General features: G+C 37.6%; 1 protein-coding gene across 1 annotated transcript in view; it reads right to left on the bottom strand.

Moving 5' to 3' along the window:
* The window catches only part of LOC115216470, a 43399-nt gene that overhangs the window by 17225 nt on the left and 8542 nt on the right, over window positions 1–17632 (bottom strand). The gene's annotated exons all lie outside the window — the stretch shown is intronic.

Consider the following 17632-nt stretch of genomic DNA (forward strand, 5'->3'; position numbering starts at 1 on the left):
GAGAAGTTGCACGGGTAGAAACCCTTCGCGTTGTGTGTGTGTGTGTGTGTGTGTCTCTGTGTGTGTGTGCCTGTGTGTGTGTGTGTGTGTGTGTCTGTGTGTGTGTGTCTGTGTGTGTGTGTCTGTGTGTGTGTGTCTGTGTGTGTATACACACACACGCACACACGACGGGTTTCCACACGACCGGTTTCCATTGCTATAGTCCGGGGCTAGTGTAAAAGACACTTGCCCAAGGTGGTGCCCTGTGAGAATGAACCCCAAAATCACAAGATCACATCATTGTGGAGCAAAGAGCTTAAGCACACATCCAAAACTACGCCGTTAGATTAGTTACATAAAAGATAAGTTGAAAGAAAGCCAACGCAATATTTATTCGTATCTTGTTAAATAATACATCATCGAAAGTGAAGGAAGTTGGCAAGATATTGATAGAAACATTGATATGATAATCTGGTGACACAGTAAGACATTGAGATGATGGGAGTGTTGTATAAACAGTATGGAACTATAGGAAATGAATGAGATACGATCAAATATCAATCATATGGTATCTTATGGTTAACTGATAAAACGAAAAGAGAATTTAGAATATGAGGTGGTTGTTTAGAAAGAAATGTGACTCAAAGAAATGTAACAATCAATAACGGTAATAAAAAAACTCACAAGATAACAATAGATACAATATCAATATTAGGAGTTCAGCAAGAGGTGTTGTAGGAACAAAAACAAACAAACACCCCCAAAACCAAACAAAAACAAAAGGTAAAACAAACAAAAACAAGTAAAGCAAAACAATGCAATGGTTACGATGGAAACAATACAAACCCTAAAAGGGTATAATACAATATATATAAAACAGTGGCAATAACAACGATAACAGGGAAATAGTAACAGAAAAAAAAAACATACTAAAAATGAATATACATATATATATATATATATATATATATATGTATTCGCTAAAGATCAGGCTTGTGGAATGATCATGATTGAAAGTGTATAGCATAATATTGAGGGCTACATATGCAGCTGCACATACTCTGTACAGCAGAAACACGTGTCGGTCATTTTAACTAATTAATTATACTATATAACTAACTGCTACATTAAAAGGAAAAATTTGAAGATTTATCAGTCTCCACATTCTTTGGTAATTGCTTGGAATTTACACTCCCGAAAATATTCATAATCCAGGGAAGCGAATCCAGATTTACCCATGAGACCAATTACAATGGGATTGCTCACGCTAAGCTATCATTGATGTTAATTTCTACTTATGTGATTAGCCGAAACCTCGACTATGCATAAGAACTAGTATGGATAATTTATCCCGATATATATATACTAGCAGTATCGCCCGGCGTTGCTCGGGTTTGTTTCGACCCTTTAGAATTGGAATTTTAGAAAAGTAAAAATCTTGCATTATGTAGCTTGTTATTCTCTTTAAGTGAACATTTTTCTGGTTGAAATACACCGAAAAATGGTGACACAGCAATCAAAAAATTGTAAAAAATAGGGATTTTCATAGAAAAAAAAGCACCTTTTTAATGTAAATAATTTTTGGTCTTAGCATGGTCCAATTTGAATTTTTTCTTCTACGGCAGGAAGAGCAAGCCTTCTTCTATCATACTCTCAATTTTGATCAACTTGCGCTGCAGGGTCTCGAAGGAGATAGTGTTAGTTGAAGGCTACCAAACCTGTCACACACACACAACTTCACCTTTATATATATATATATATAATATATATATATATATATATATATATATATATATATATATATATGTATATATATATATATATATATAGCAATAAGTATGTACGATCCAGGGAAACAAGAGTAGGAAGTCAGTAAACTTCCAGCGTATATGTAGCTAACGATTAAACGAGTTTATTAACACCGGAAGTTACACATTTCGTCTCATCGAAATCAAAATGGATTTCAATAAGCTGACAGTTACCGTACAACTCACGGTTTAGCAAAGAAAGTTTCTAAAAAATGCGGATAAAAATCCAAGAAAGTAAGGAATGAAACAGGTAAAACACGGACTACAGTTGTTTCATAGCAAAGCAAAGCTTGTTACGTAAGTTGTAACATACACAGAACCGGCAGAGCTAATCTTCCCGTCCTATTACCTATAAGTTATTTACATCTGTATATGTGTATGTGTGTACTCGCACACACACACACACACACACACACACACACACACTCACAAACATTGTATCCATATGACAAACAGATCAATAATTAAACTAAAAGCTAAACAAGGAAATTAAGATGCATAATAACAAAATGGCAATGAAAGAAACAACAACAATAACAATAATCCCTTACAAAGGAAGGAAAACTGAAATTGTTTAAGTGGAAGATAAATGAGAATTCGTTAATTCTTACCATTTTTGGTAATGGCATTGGTGTTATGAAAGGAAGTTAAAGAATATTCCAACAAAAAATCGGAACTAAAGATTCCACTACATTATAGTGCTCACCCTTATAAACCAGTTGTTATTAGATATATTTCAATAAAGTCGATAACAACAACAACAAGAAAAGACAAAAACAAAAAATAGAAAACAACAGAACATTACGAATGTAATAAAATAGGAGAGCAACAAATGGATTATTGAGAAGAACAAGCAATTACAGCATCAGCGTCAATAGCGACAGCAAGAAAAGACAACGCAATCGAATGTTAATGTTTTATCTACAAAACAGATGGCAACATTAACAAGACAAAACGTATGTGTAGCTGTAGAAGAAGAAAGGGAATAAATCCTGATTACGACATGGAAATTAGATTGAGAAATCAAATAAAGACGATTGTGTCTTTCTTTAAAATAAAAATTTGCTGAGTAAAAAAGGAAAAAAAAAAAAAAAAAAGGAAGAAAAATGCTTAGTGTTTCATACAATGACACGAGTTAAATTGCCATGTCAGAAAATGAGAACTGCGAAGCAAGTGTTTAGAGAGGAGTTTGGGGTGAAGTGGGGGTGAATGAAAGGCAACAATGCTGTAACGGGGGGAGAAGTGGATGCACAGATGAATTTGAATGGGAGGGGGTGATACGTAATTGGCACGTTTAGAAGAGCGGAAACCGTGGAAGTAGCAACAGCAGCAGCAGCAGTTGTAACTGAAAAGACACAGCTAAGAGAATTAGTGTATTTGTGGGGGTGAGACTAGCTTTATTGGTTGAATAGACATTTTTGAAATATAGTTCAGAATATGTCTGTACATGGCAGCTGTTTAATCCCAGATACAAGAGCAGTTTTTCAATGTGAGAAATGTTTGTTCTTTGAAGAGCGTCGGTAGCTGCTCACAAGTGATTTCTAGCTCTGAAGTTATCTTCAGAGCTGAAGAACTTCGTTTCTTAGACTAAATATTCAGCAAACTTAACAAATATTTCTTGCCATTTCTGAAGAAATAAACTGGTCTACATTATAGATTTTAGCGAGTTTCCTTCAGTCCTTCCCTTGAGTTCTAACAGGATCGGTGGGGCGCTGTCGTGTTATTTGATCTACCTTGGGTATTTAAAACCCGAGGAATCCGATTTCTTTCAAAGGGAATGAGAGACGAAGAAGAATCAACCTCATTACCAGACAGTAATTTATCAACCCAGCCAAAAAAATTGAAAGCTAAAAAGCAAACTTGACCTCTGTGAAGTTTGAACTCAAAGTAGAGATACGGATATAAGTAATGTATTCTATCCGACGCTTTAACGTCTCTGCCAACATGCTGCTTTAATCAGGGACTTTATATGTAGATTAACACTGAAATTTTCAATGCAGATTGATGGATAAGCTCCTGGAAAGCTATGTTTTCAATACAGGTTGAGTCATTCCCTTAACCTCTTTTTACCGTTCTAGCATGGCACCTAATCGTATGTAATATATTCTTCATTAGAAACCCGATCTTTGGCTATGTAACAGCTTTTCATTGTTATTTTGAATATGTACACACATTTTTAAAGAACAATTCATCATTAAAGGATTCACAACTTACTTAAGAAATAATCAAAACAGCCACCATGGAATCATGGTAATACAAGTTTCCTTGTGACGAATGTACAAAGTTTATATATTCTAGGAGAGGCAGCAAATGTGCTGCTTATATCAGCCAAAGTACATTACTGGTATCAGTGAAGTGAAGTCATAGAGATTGAAATCGTACTCACTCTTCTTTTAATGGCTAATTTACCGGAAGAAGCGGTAGCGGCCATGCTTTTGTGTGGGATCTCTGAAAGTGGTGAAAGGGAGAAGAATCCCTATATTGGATATGCGGTAAGAATGTTTGCAACAAAAGCCCTCGAGGGTCAGATGGAGGTGATATCGAAGTCAAGGTATGGGACCTTGTTTATTAGGAAGAGACGTCTTTGATTTATATCACATGGAAGAATTATCTTTTATATTTTGTCTTTTACTCGTTTCTGTCATTAGACTGTGGCCATGCTGGGGCTCCGCCTTGAAGAATTTTTAGTCGAATGAATCGAACTCAGTACTTTTTTAAAACGTGATACTTATTCTATCGGTCATTTTTGCCGAATCGCTAAGTTATGGGGCGGTAAACACCCAACACCGATTATCAAGCGGTGGTGGTGGGGCAAACACTGACATGAAAGCATACACGCCATGATAGATCGGTAGCCACTACACACATTTTTTCTCTCCTTGTTTCTCTCCTTGTTTCTTTCTGTCTTCCTTTCTGCGGAAGAGCATAGGCTCGAAACGTTAAGGACTTTTTCAATTCCCGAGCGTTAAACTAATACATTTGTTTGTTTGTACATCACCTGTCTTCGTGTTTCTTTTTTTCGTGAATTTTCCTATATATATATATATACACATATATATACACATATATAGTTAATCCAAACATGAACAAGCAAGAAAAAACAACAACGCGAGGACGTGGAATAAGTACAGTATTATTGGACGCTCAGGAAGGGAAAGAATAGAAAGAGGATTTCACGTTTCGAGCGGAGCTCTTCATCAGAAATATAGAAAAAGTCCAAAGAAGGGAAGACGGAGAAAGAAAATCGCCAACGATACACACGCGGTAATATATATATATACATACACGGTGGATTTCTTTCAGTTTCTGTCAACCAAATCAACCCACAAAGGCTTTGGTCGGCCAGAGGCTATAGTAGAAGACACTTGCCCAAGATGCCAAGTCACATAGTGGGACTGAATCCGGGACTATGTGGCCGAGAAGCAAGTTACTTACCACACAGCCACGCCTATGCTAATATTTATTTACTGAGACACAAGACAGTGGGTTTATACAGGAAAAGGAAGTAAAAATGAGATCGCATAATCTTCAATGATTTCCCAGAGTGAGTAACAGAATATCAAAAAAGGGATATATTTCCGAGATTCCAGGATCCAGTTTTCTCCACACAGCTTGCCTCTGGGACTGTCATAATTAAAACGGATATTCTTAACTGGACGTAATTTTTTTTTGGTGAAATAAAGGCAAAAGCCAATAAATCATTGAATGAACAAATGAGACGAACAGCAAAAATATCGATATCAAATAATCAATTCTTTATCAACCGGTTTTGATTTCAATAGCGATTTTATGGCCAGCCAGATATCGTCAATAATGCAAAGCTAGCAGTGTCACAAACCGCCATTACAATTGCTGCTGCCAACTACCAATAGCAGCAGCAGCAATACTACTACTACTACTACCACCACCACCACCACCACTACTACTACTACTACTACTACTACTTTAGTTGCTACCGTTAATGCTACTACTCCTACATTCATGGTTAGCTGCTCAGCAAGAAGGTTGCCTCTGCGGACAGTTTCAGTGGTGACCGTTTAGAAATGCCTTGTCTGAAAGATATTTCTTTGAGCTTCTAATGTCGATAATCCTGGGACGTTGTCGTGATGCGCCAAATCGTACGAGGTGACAGAAGCCAACTTCCTCCATAACTATGATTAATGGTTCTGGTGTTTGTTGCGACAGATCCATTTTCAAAGCATTTCCAGCCTTGAACATCTCCTCTTTTCCCTTTGGCCAGGGAATCCAGAATAACATTATCAAATATCATAAATATTCAGGCTTAACGCATTCTGACAGATTCGAAAATGAATTTGCTAATTGTTACAGTATTTTGTCATTAGGGAATATCTTTCTGAAAAATGTGTGTTTATAACACCCTCGATTCATTAAGGTCCAGGGACGTCGAGACACCCCATTGAATCAAGTGTGTTAAGAACATATATTTGTCAGAAAGCAGTTCTTCAGTAAGGAAATATCACAGCGATTGATATATTCGGGTTTGAGTCTCCTTGACTGCATTAACAATAAATAGGTGTTAGCGATCTTGTTCTCTCTGTTCACTGTACATTTAACCATTTATTCTCAAACGTGTCGTTTCTCAAATGGTGGCGGTGTGATTTGAGGAAGATTTGGCTGCTATTTTCATCAGGTCCTTCGATCATACAGAACCCCCTCCCCACCTTGTTGGTTTGTAGTACTAGAGTTGTAGCACAGTGGTGTTGTCTGCTGATCTTTCTCTTGTTAGAATTGAATTCTTTTTTTCTTTTATTGATGATATGTGTCAATAAGTGATAAACTAAACTGATTCCAAAACGAGAACAGTGGGATAATCCGCTTCTAACTGGATATCTATGGAAGATATTCAGCTCAACATCGTAATCTAGCAAACTACTTTGTAATCTTAGGATCGTTGCTCTTGTTATAATCTTACAATTGTTGCTTTTACAATAATTCTTTTGTGAGGATACGGACGATAACATTGGATTTGAATTTATAAACAAGAGAGAACCACCGCGCTATCGATGCTATCACTCACCTCCATAATAAGTCTTGCTTCAAATTTTGGCACAAGGCTAACAAAATTAGGGAAAGATATTAGTCGATCGGATCGATGACGGTGCTCGATTGGTACTTTATTCCATTGACTTCCGAAGGATGAAAGACAAAGTTGACTTCAGCTAGAATTGAACTCAGAACGTAAAGAGCTGCAAGACGCTCTAACTATTGTCAGTTCGACACCTGATGTTTAGAACTTAGGTCTGTCATGAGCCCTACGACTCCGAAGGTCGGACATTTATCCGGTTTCAGTGGTATATAAATGTGATTGCAACATTCCTCCCCACCCCTGAATGGGACACCGGTCGTTCGCAGGGTTAACCTCCCTGCTATTGCTGGAATTCAAGTAAAGTGAAATGAAGTGTCTTGCACAAGAACACAATGTACCAGTCAATCCGGGAACCGAAACCGCTATCTTATGATCGTTAGAACGCCGGAAGAATGTGGCATTGTTCCGGCTCAAACACCGCCGAGGTCAGCTTTGTCTTTCATCGATAAAATAAGCACCCACCAAGTACAGAGATCGATGTAATTGACTAACACCCTCCACCCACAAAAAATTCCGGCCTTTTGCCTGTAGCAGAAAAGAAAAAAGATATTACCTTTTATCTTTTTCAGTCATTAGACTGCGGCCATACTGGGGCAGCGACTTGGAGGATTTTTTAATCGAATGACTCGACCCCAGTCTTTATTTTTTTTAAAGCCTGGTACTTATTCTATCGGTCTCTTCGTTACGGGGATGTAAACACATCAACACCGGTTGTCAAGCGATGGTGGGGGACAAACACCGATACAAAAATACACGCACAAAACACACACAGAATATATATATATATATATATGTGAAGTATATTTGCCACTTAAATGTAGCTAACCACTAAGGGTGGATGCTACTGTAGCTTGTAGCCCCAGGAGAACATCTTCTCCAGCTGGCTATTGACACTTTCTGTGCCCTATCAGTATTTGCAAAGAGAAGCCATCCTTCCCATCGCCGACCTGACGTGATACGCACGGACCCGGGTTTCTGAATATTTACTTGTCGTCAGCGCACGACAATCACCGGTCTTCGATGCGAAGGGGGTCCCAATGCAAATACCTATATCCTTTTTCCAGTGACGAAAAGTTACTGATCTAGAAAACGTGTATATATATATACGACGGGCTCCTTTCAGTTTCCGTCAACCAGGTCCACTCACACAGCTTTGGTTGGCTCAAGGCTATAGTAGATTACACCCAAGGTGCCACGCAGTGGGACTGAACCGGGAACCATGCGGTTGGGAAGCAAGCTTCTTACCACACAGCCGCGCCTGCGCCATAGAATTTTTTTTTCACATGAGTTTTTTTAAACTCATTCCATTAAACTAGACTTCATCATTCACATATTAAAACATATTGATTCTTCATCACTGGTTTTTATCAGCACTCGATCTCTCATTCTTTCTCTCCTTCTTTCCCGTACCCCCACCCACCCCCGCTTCTCCAATTTCTCTCTCTCTCTTTATATCTTCCAATGTTATCCTGCACAAACCGACAAGCTAGTTAGGATCCAAATTTGATTCAATTTTATCTCATCTGTTTTCTTTTCTCTCTATTGGTCGATTTAATTTCCCTGTCAATTTTATCCATACCTATATCTGTCCGCTGTTCTAATAGAATGTTTAATGTACGTGTCACATGATTCTATTTATGCACGGTATTCTTTGTCTGTTAGTGGGACACACAGACACATACACACACACACGTACATGTATGTTTGGCTTTAAATATCACACGGGTATTGTAAATTACTGCAATTCTTTGATACTATCTTTGATGCTGGTTAAATTTACCGTTTTTGGAATTGTCGATTCTAACGAATTTAAAATGTTCGTGCTTGTTTTCATTTCGTTTTGTTTTCATTATTCATTCATCAACATTTAAAGGTTATACGAAATTGGTTCTTAGGAATAAGTTCACGCTGCTCTTTTCTATCATTTTTGTGTTTCATGTGTATGTATGTATGTATGTATGTATGTATGTATGTATGTATGTATGTATGTATATATATATATATATATATTATATATATATATATATATATGTGTGTGTGTGTGTGTGTGTGTGCGTATGTGTGTGTGTGTGTGTGTGTGTGTGTGTGGTGTGCACGCGTTTATTTATTATATATATATGTTTATATATATATATATATATATATATATATATATATATATATATATATATATATATTATATATATATATATATACGTCTTAGGTATATTAAATGAGGTATAAATATACTTATATATATATATATTATATATATATATATATATATATATGTATATATTCACACACACATGCATACATACACACACACACGTAATTTAATATACACAATATTTAACTGTGAGTTACTTTAATTTTCCCATTCTAAAAGTACCAATAGCCTGACGAGTTTGTATGGCGTGCCATGTAATATTATGCAACCTTCCAGGCTTCATAGAAGCTTATCCGACTGTTGAGCTATAAGAGCATGAAACTTATGGTGGCTTGTATTTAAATCCAGTGTTTATTAAACGATATTTAGCTCTCGTTGGATGGAAGTATACTCTACACACAAACACACACACACACACACACACACACACAGACAGTGAGGCATGTATGCATACTTACGCACACACACTCTCTAATATTTGTTTCTCCCTTACATTTTGTATTCTAAACCAGTTCCAGAATAAACAAGAACAAAAAGCTTGGTATTTATATTTCGTTCTTTTCATTTCACTTCTTTTAAAATCATTTTTGTAATTATTAAAGTTTCCCAATAAAAGAATATGGCAGACATGCTGACTAAAATGTCAACACTAATAAAAATCATTACAACATTAGTAGCAACAATGCTGACCAACAATATAAACAGTAACAATGTTAATAGTGAAAATAATGATTTTTTCTTTCCTCGGGTACAACATCATCAACTCTGAGTACGAGGCAGTCGATTAAACCGACCGTTCATTATGTTACATGGAATTATTTTATAACCACCGGAAATAGAACAAGGTAATGTTGAACGCAATCAGATTTGAAGTTATGATATAAATAGACGAAATTAAATAATTTAAGGCAATTTTCTCCGGTTCTCTACCGATTGTGCTAGCGATGATAGTTATAATTTCATGATCATGATCATGATCATCATCAGCAAGAAGATCATCAACAACAGCAGCAACAGCAACAATAATAATAATTATTATTATAATTCCCTGATGCAGTACCAGACAGAGGCTCTCTTGGCTTCTGATCTTAGCTGATTGGAAGTGTTATCATGTACATTGTTTTGTCTTGGTATAAAAGATGGGCTACAGCAAATATTCTGCTCAATACTACAGATTTGCTTGTCAGTTGTTTGACTTTTAACCAATTGAGCATGTCCCTTAGTGGCTGACGATATGTGCATCTCTGATCACAAGCAGAAGTAGTGGGGGAGCAACATAGCCATGTGTTGAGAGGGATTCTTTGAGGTTTGAATAATACACCTCTGGAATCATGGTTGTTTTGATCATCATCCTTAAACAACCCTTATTCAGGGACATTTTGAGCGGAATGGACTACTCGACCTGAAAAGATCTTAAATGGGCCTCACCTGCAAGGTCACGCGTTGTTTATCTTGTTATGAGATCATCACGTCGCGCACGTATGGTTGTGATGCACGTGCCTGGTGTACCCTTGTCAGACGAGTAGTCATGATGGGGTTATTGGGCTTCGTATAATTTGTACCCCAATGTTACTTTGATGGCATGCATTGCTCTCTCAATAATAATGATAATAATATTTCTAATTTTGCCACAAGGTCAGAAATTTTGAGGGAAGAAGGAAGTTGATTATCTCAGCACCAGTGCTTAACTGTAACTTATTTTGTCAACCCTGAAAGGATGAAAGTCAGAGCCGACCTCGGCGCAATTTGAGGTCAGCACGTAAAGGCAAATAAAATGCCGCTGAGCATTTTTCCAGTGTACTAAGCTGATAATATTATTAATCCTTTCTTCTGTAGGTCCAAGGCCTGCCATTTCCAGGAGGGGACTAATGGATTACATCGACCCTAGTGCTTATCTGGTACTTATTTCATCGACCCCGAAAGGTTGAAAGGCAACGTCGACCTCCATGGAATTTCGATCTCAGAACGTAAAGCCTGAAGAAATACCGCCAAGGATTTTAAATCCGGTGCAGTAAAACAATAATGATATTAGTTTCAAATTTTCACACAAGGCCAACAGTTTAGTGGGAAGGGGTAAGTCAGTTACATCGACCCCAGTGCTAACATCGAAAGGCTGGAAAGTAGTTGACCTCGGCAACATTTAACCTCAGAACGTAAAACCGGAAGAAATACCGTCAAGCATTCTGTTCGGCGCGGTAAAATGATTCTATTAATAATTAGAAACCACCGAAGTATGAAAATATGGAAATAGAGATATAAAGTATGTGAAGACCTAAAGCAAAAATCAGTCCCGAGAAATGGTTAAAAAAAAAAGATGCTGATAAAAAAATACATTGTCGAAATTCCAGAACACAACACAGGCAAGAACATTATTAAGTAGTGTATATATATATATTGCATAGAACAATAGATAATACACAACCGAAACAATCTACTGCAGGTTACCCAAAGTGTATAGAGCTGCGCTCGGTCTTGCAATAAAAGAGGTCAATAAAAATAAAAAAGCGATTGTTTACCATTCCAATTGTACTACTTACAAATGGAATCATAGACAAATTTCCACATATGCTGTTGTAGTATTGGATTCGACCCGCATTTTGCCACGAAGATATCACATTCAATCACGTGCACAACCAAGATTTTATCCAATGAACAGCCGTTGTTCACGTGATAGTTCTATAGTCTGAAGAGAACTTTCCGCGAGCGAGGCCTACAAATACAGCTAAATTGAGCGCCAAAATCTCAAAGTGGAAATAGCTGTTTTTCCATTGTTGCATGTTCAACCTGGAATGATCGAAGAAGAGGACACACCAAGGACTCCAATATGTATTTGATATGTAAAAACTAGTCCAAATGTTGAATTTCTTACGTGTCATGTGATTATTTTCATTAATTGCATTGAACACCATTCCTATTAACGTAACGAATAAATTATTTTTTCAATACATAAAGAAGCCTTCCTTTGTTACACCATAATATTTTCATTTTAGTAATTTGGTCCGTGTATATCTTTGGAAGATATCCCTGGGGTCGCTGTTGATATCTTCCAAAGCAGCAATTATCCTTGGACATTTGCATGTAAACTTGCTATGATGTAACTAATTCTTTAATAATATAAGAAAAGAAACTTTTGAAGTGCATCTCAGACACATCTCAAATGGCAAATAATAATTATTATAATGATTTCTTTCAACGGTCTCGGTTACAAATTAATGGAACAAGAACACCTCTACATATTTGTAATTATTGTGTATGCCCAGGACAGATCAAAATCAAAGTCGACCCCAGTCCATAAAGAAACAAAATTAAATGTAACACTGACTTGTCTAGCACTCTACCTCTGCTGATCTCACCCCTAATCGATGAAATAATAATATAAATCAATAAAATTAACCGGAGGGGTGATCTGTTTTGTTTTTGTCTTTCTATTCTCGATTTCATATTTTATAGTATAGTATATAGTGAAGTAGAAAACGTAACCTCCCAATGAAGTAAGATCCTCAAACACGGTTTAACTGATGGTCGAAGCTACGTCCCTTGCGTTGCTAATACCACTGGAAATCACTCACAAAAAACGATGCACTTCCTCCATAAACGCAGAGTGCTTTTGCTTCACCGTGATGAGAATGATGATAACGATGATGACAGATCTTTGTAAGGGATGAGTATGTGATTGTTTATTATTAAATTCAAAATAGCGAAGTAATGCCTCGTGGTCTTCCTTTTCAGGCTGTCCCATACTGGCAATGTTGAAACAGCTATGTAGAGAAATGTCAGACGAGAGATTATTTCAAAAAAGAAGACGCGTGGTTTAGTGGTTAGGGGTAATCGGCTCACTATTGTGAAGTCGTGAGTTCGATTCCCGGTGGCGTGTTGTATCCTTGAGCAAGACTTTTTATTTCACGTTGCTCCAGTTCACTCAGTTGTCAAAATTGAGTTGTACATGTAATACAAATGACCAGCCTTGTCACATTATGTGTCACGCTGAATCTTTGAGAACTGCTTGAAGGGTACGTGCGCTTGTAGAGTGTTTGGCCACTTACACGTTAATCTACAGGCTGTTCCATTGATCGAATCTTTGGAACCTTCGTCGCCATAACCGACGGAGTGTCAGTACACACAGAAAAAATGGTTTTAGAGTTTAGCCAAGGATTTGTGGGGTCAGTCACAGCAACAAAGAAGTGGGAAAAATGAAAGAGAGTCGGGTATGATTGTAAGGTGGGTGTTGGTGGGAATGGTTTCAGATTTAGAGACTTCAGAGAGCAACGAACCTTCAACATAGAGAGCCGACAACGTATATACCGTGTTAGTTCCGTAGCAGCTGTTTGGCACCAGTCCTAAAGATCTATGAACATAGAAATAATCAGCAGTGACCAGCTGTGACCAAATTACCATCTTTTTAAGAGTATGTCCAGGACTGCATAATCGAATATCTATTGTATTTATTTGATTGGGTGGGATTTGAATGTTATTTGGGTGCTACGTTTAACAACAGTGCCTCTGTAAAGGTTCGCTTGTTGGCTTTTGTTGGGGAGGAATGGATTGCCATTTAGTCAGCTGGCTTTGGGGAATCTGCTGTAAACTCTGTCTCCTTCTTTCTTTCTTTCTTTCTTTCTTTCTTTCTTTCTTTCTTTCTTTCTTTCTTTCTTTCTTTCTTTCTTTCTTTCTTTCTTTCTTTCTTTCTTTTTTTTCTTTCTTTCTTTCTTTCTTTCTTTCTTTCTTTCTCTCTCCTTTTCACACACACACACACACTCAGTACGTGTATATATATCTGTATACTGTTTCAGACATATGAGCATATCATTCAAATACATGGGGGTACCGGGTTCGTGTGGCATCTTGGGCAAGTGTCTTGTTCTATAGCCTCTATTGTCTATATATATATATATATATATAATATATATTATATATCTTATATATATATAATATATATATATATATATATATATATATATATATATATAGATATATACAATAAAATATACAGGGTTTTGTAGTAAATTGAGACCAGTTTTAGTGGGTTTAACATTTCATTTTTTGACAAAACCTTGCTTGATTAATCCTCCTCTTTATTTTTCAGGTAAATAGCGAACTGATTCGACTACTGAACGCGATGGAACAACAAAATCGTTCCGTCATTGTTCTGGCGCGCGCCGAGCACCCTGCCAATAAAATTGTCAAGTTGATGAAGCTTCAAACAGCAGCAGTTTGTCGTATGTATAAACAATTGAAAGAAGAGGGAAAGATTGATTGAAAAGAACACAAGACATGAAGTGATTCCAAACGCAATCCAAAGTTACTCGCTGACCTCAAACGCTCGACGAAGCCAACCCACCAATATCCATGACAAACCTTGCAAAGAAACGCAATGTGTCCCTTTCCATGGTGTCCAGTTCTGTGAAGAGGAACCTTGGCATGACTTGTTATGTTCGACGACACCGTCACCTCCTAAAGGCCAAGACCAAAGCAATCAGAGCTGAGAGATGCCCAAAGCTTCTGTCATTTATCAAGCATCAAGGTGCAGGAAAAACTCTCGTTTTTGTGGATGAGAAGTTCACTGTGGACGCTGAGGTGAATCGCAGAAATTCTCGTGTTATTGCATGTAACCTTTCTGACGTCCCCACTGTGTTTGTGACTAAGAATCTGCCTCTGTGACGGTATTTGGAGCAGTGGCGAGTGATGGAAGTGTCATAGATCCACAATTCATTGAATATGGCTTGAGGATCGGCACAAAGATGTATCTGGGCATCCTGAAGAACTCTCTGTTATATTGGATAGACCAGAAGTCTGGGTGCTTATCCAGGACAGTGTGGTGCGTATCCAGGATTCTGTACCATGCTATGGGTCAAAAGCAATACAGGTCTTCCTTGGTGAGAAGGTGCCATTTTTTGTGAGGGCAACATCTGGACCAATAATAGCCCAGAACTCAACCTTCTCGATTAATTTTTATGGGGCGTTCTTCAAGCAAGGGCCAATGCTTCACTATACTCGAGTGTCAACAGTTTGAAGGCCTGCATCATACGTGCGATGCGAAAATATCAAAACGGCAGAGGTTGCGGCAGCTGCAAACACATTTCGTTCTCATTTGAAGGCAGTAATTGCCCAAAAGGGCGGCCATATTGAGTGACAATTGTTTTAGTCATAATCAATGTTACATTAAAATTATATAAGTCTACTACCGTTATTTTACTCTCTATAACCAGTTTTATGCATCGTAAAAATTGTGCCTTATTTGTGTACTCCCACGGCCACTTAAAAACCGATGTTGATGGTTCTACGTTCCCGTAAACTAGCGGTTCGGATTAAGAGATCAATAGAATAAAATCCAAGTTGAAAAAAGTACTGGGATCGATTCATTCGACTACAAAATTTTTCAAGGCGGTGCCTCAGCATGGCCGTAGTACAATGACTGAAACAAGTAAAAGATAAATGGTAACGGTCGACCACTGGTGGTGACCGGAGCTAAAGCGGGGAAGGTAATCTGTAGTTATTTTTTGTCAACTATAGATAATCTGTAGTAATTCTTTAGGTGCTGTTCAACCATCTACTTGAATGGCCTTCCTATATCTTTTTAAACGAAGATTTGCTTACACATGACCACATCCTAGTGGTAAGGTGTATTACAATGCGCAATCCACTCCAAGTCTCGCCTTTCAATAATTGGCAGACGACTTTCGTGGTTCACGCTCTTCTCAACATTTTCCTTTTTTAGTATTCTGTATGAGGACGTTGAAGTATCTTTGTATAACACTTTATTTCAAAGGCCATGAACTTTTTGCTCACTTTCAGCATCTAACACAACATTCATGATTCACATGTGAGAGTGTAACCGAATTTACTCTTCTTAGAGAGAAGGAGTCTCAGAGAGAAAATATCAGTTGAGGATTCTACTTCGCATTTCTGGTTAAGCAGAATTCTGGTTTTATCATGATTATTCAAATATTATAATGTATTTTATTATTATTCCAATGGCCCCAACATTTGTTTCAACCAATATTGGTTGTTTTGTAATGTAATCCCGAGGACTAAATTAAATCGATTCCAGTACAAGACTGGTACGTTATTTATCGAACTCCACCCCTCCTCGGAAGGATGCAAGACTAAAATGATCTCAGCAGGATTTGAACTCAGAACGTAAAGATGACCAACTAGATACCGCACATTGATTTCCTTGGATGCTCTATCAGTTCTGCTTATCCAACACCCACCAAGTTTCAAACCAATGTTGAACAGAAACATAGTTCTTTGATAAACTAATGACCTATGAAAAAAAAAAAACGTACTCGCAATAGATGAATCTATAAAATATGAAAAGAATCATAACAATTTCCACACTTAAAAACACAACAACAGACAAAAGAATCTTCAGTCAATGGAAGACAAATAATAAATTCGTCCCGTCCCCATCCAAACACAGATAAACTTTTGCTTTTCATTACTGAACGGATCAGCACGAAACGAATTCTTAGAATCAACGATTGATTTTAATTAGTGTTTTTTAATCTGATATTAATAAAACTTGTCATTGAATGCAATTGACTTCATTCAATGCTGATGGGAGGAGATGAGTTTAAAGGGAACAAACAGACATAGAGAGATGTTGGAGATGGGTGAAATGTTCTTGAAAATACAGAAGGGGGAAAGAAGAATTTGGATGATAAGGAAGGAAGGGGAATTTAGAAGAATCAATAGATAGGTGCTGAGAGAGAGAGAGAGAGAGAGAGAGGAAGAGAGAGAGAGGGGAGAGATGGAGAGAGGAAGAGAGAGATGGAGAGAGAGAGGAGAGAGGAAAAAGAGAGGAGAGAGAGAGAGAGAGGAGAGGAGAGATAGAGATAAGAAGAGAGAGAGAAAAGAGAAGAGGAAGAGGAGAGAGGAGAGAGAGAGAGAGAGAGAGAGAAGGAGAGATTGAAAAAAGACGAAGAGAGAGAAAAGAAAGAAAGAGAGAGGGAAAGAGAAAAAGATAGAAAAAGAGACAGAGAGAAAGAGAGTTGAAAATAGAGATGGAAGAGTGAGAGATAAAGGGAGAAAGAGAGAAAGAAGATACAGAGATGGTAGAGAGAGAGAGAGAGAGAGAGAGAGGAAGATAAAGATATAGAGATGGGGGAAAGAGATATAAGGGAGAGAGCAAATGAAAAATTATAAAGTGAGGACAAAAGATGATAATAATAGAATAGAAAGGAAGAAAAGAGAGATGGAGAAAGGAGAACACCAAAGAGAGAGAGAGAGAAAGAGAGGGTGAGAGGGTGAGAGAGAGAGGGGGAAGGGCCTTTGTGAGATTTGGCCCAAAAGGACGAGAGAGGGAGAATCTTTGTGGCCGGTGTTCGTTACCTTCAGGTCAAACTGAAAGAGCAGACATGTGAATAAAGGCCTTCCAGCAGTAACCCTCCAACTGATTCAGGTAGTTTACTTTCGACTACAATATTCAGTATTATTTTAAAAGCTGATATGATATAATTTGAGGCTACATACATATACAAATACATATACGTTCATACATATACATGTACGCGCGCGCACACACACACACACCACACACACACACACACAGAATGAAATGTGTGTGGGGTGCGTATAAAAAAGCGAGGTTCG

This window comes from Octopus sinensis, linkage group LG10 (assembly GCF_006345805.1).
Source record: "Octopus sinensis linkage group LG10, ASM634580v1, whole genome shotgun sequence".
In the NCBI taxonomy this organism is placed as follows: Eukaryota; Metazoa; Mollusca; class Cephalopoda; order Octopoda; family Octopodidae; genus Octopus; species Octopus sinensis.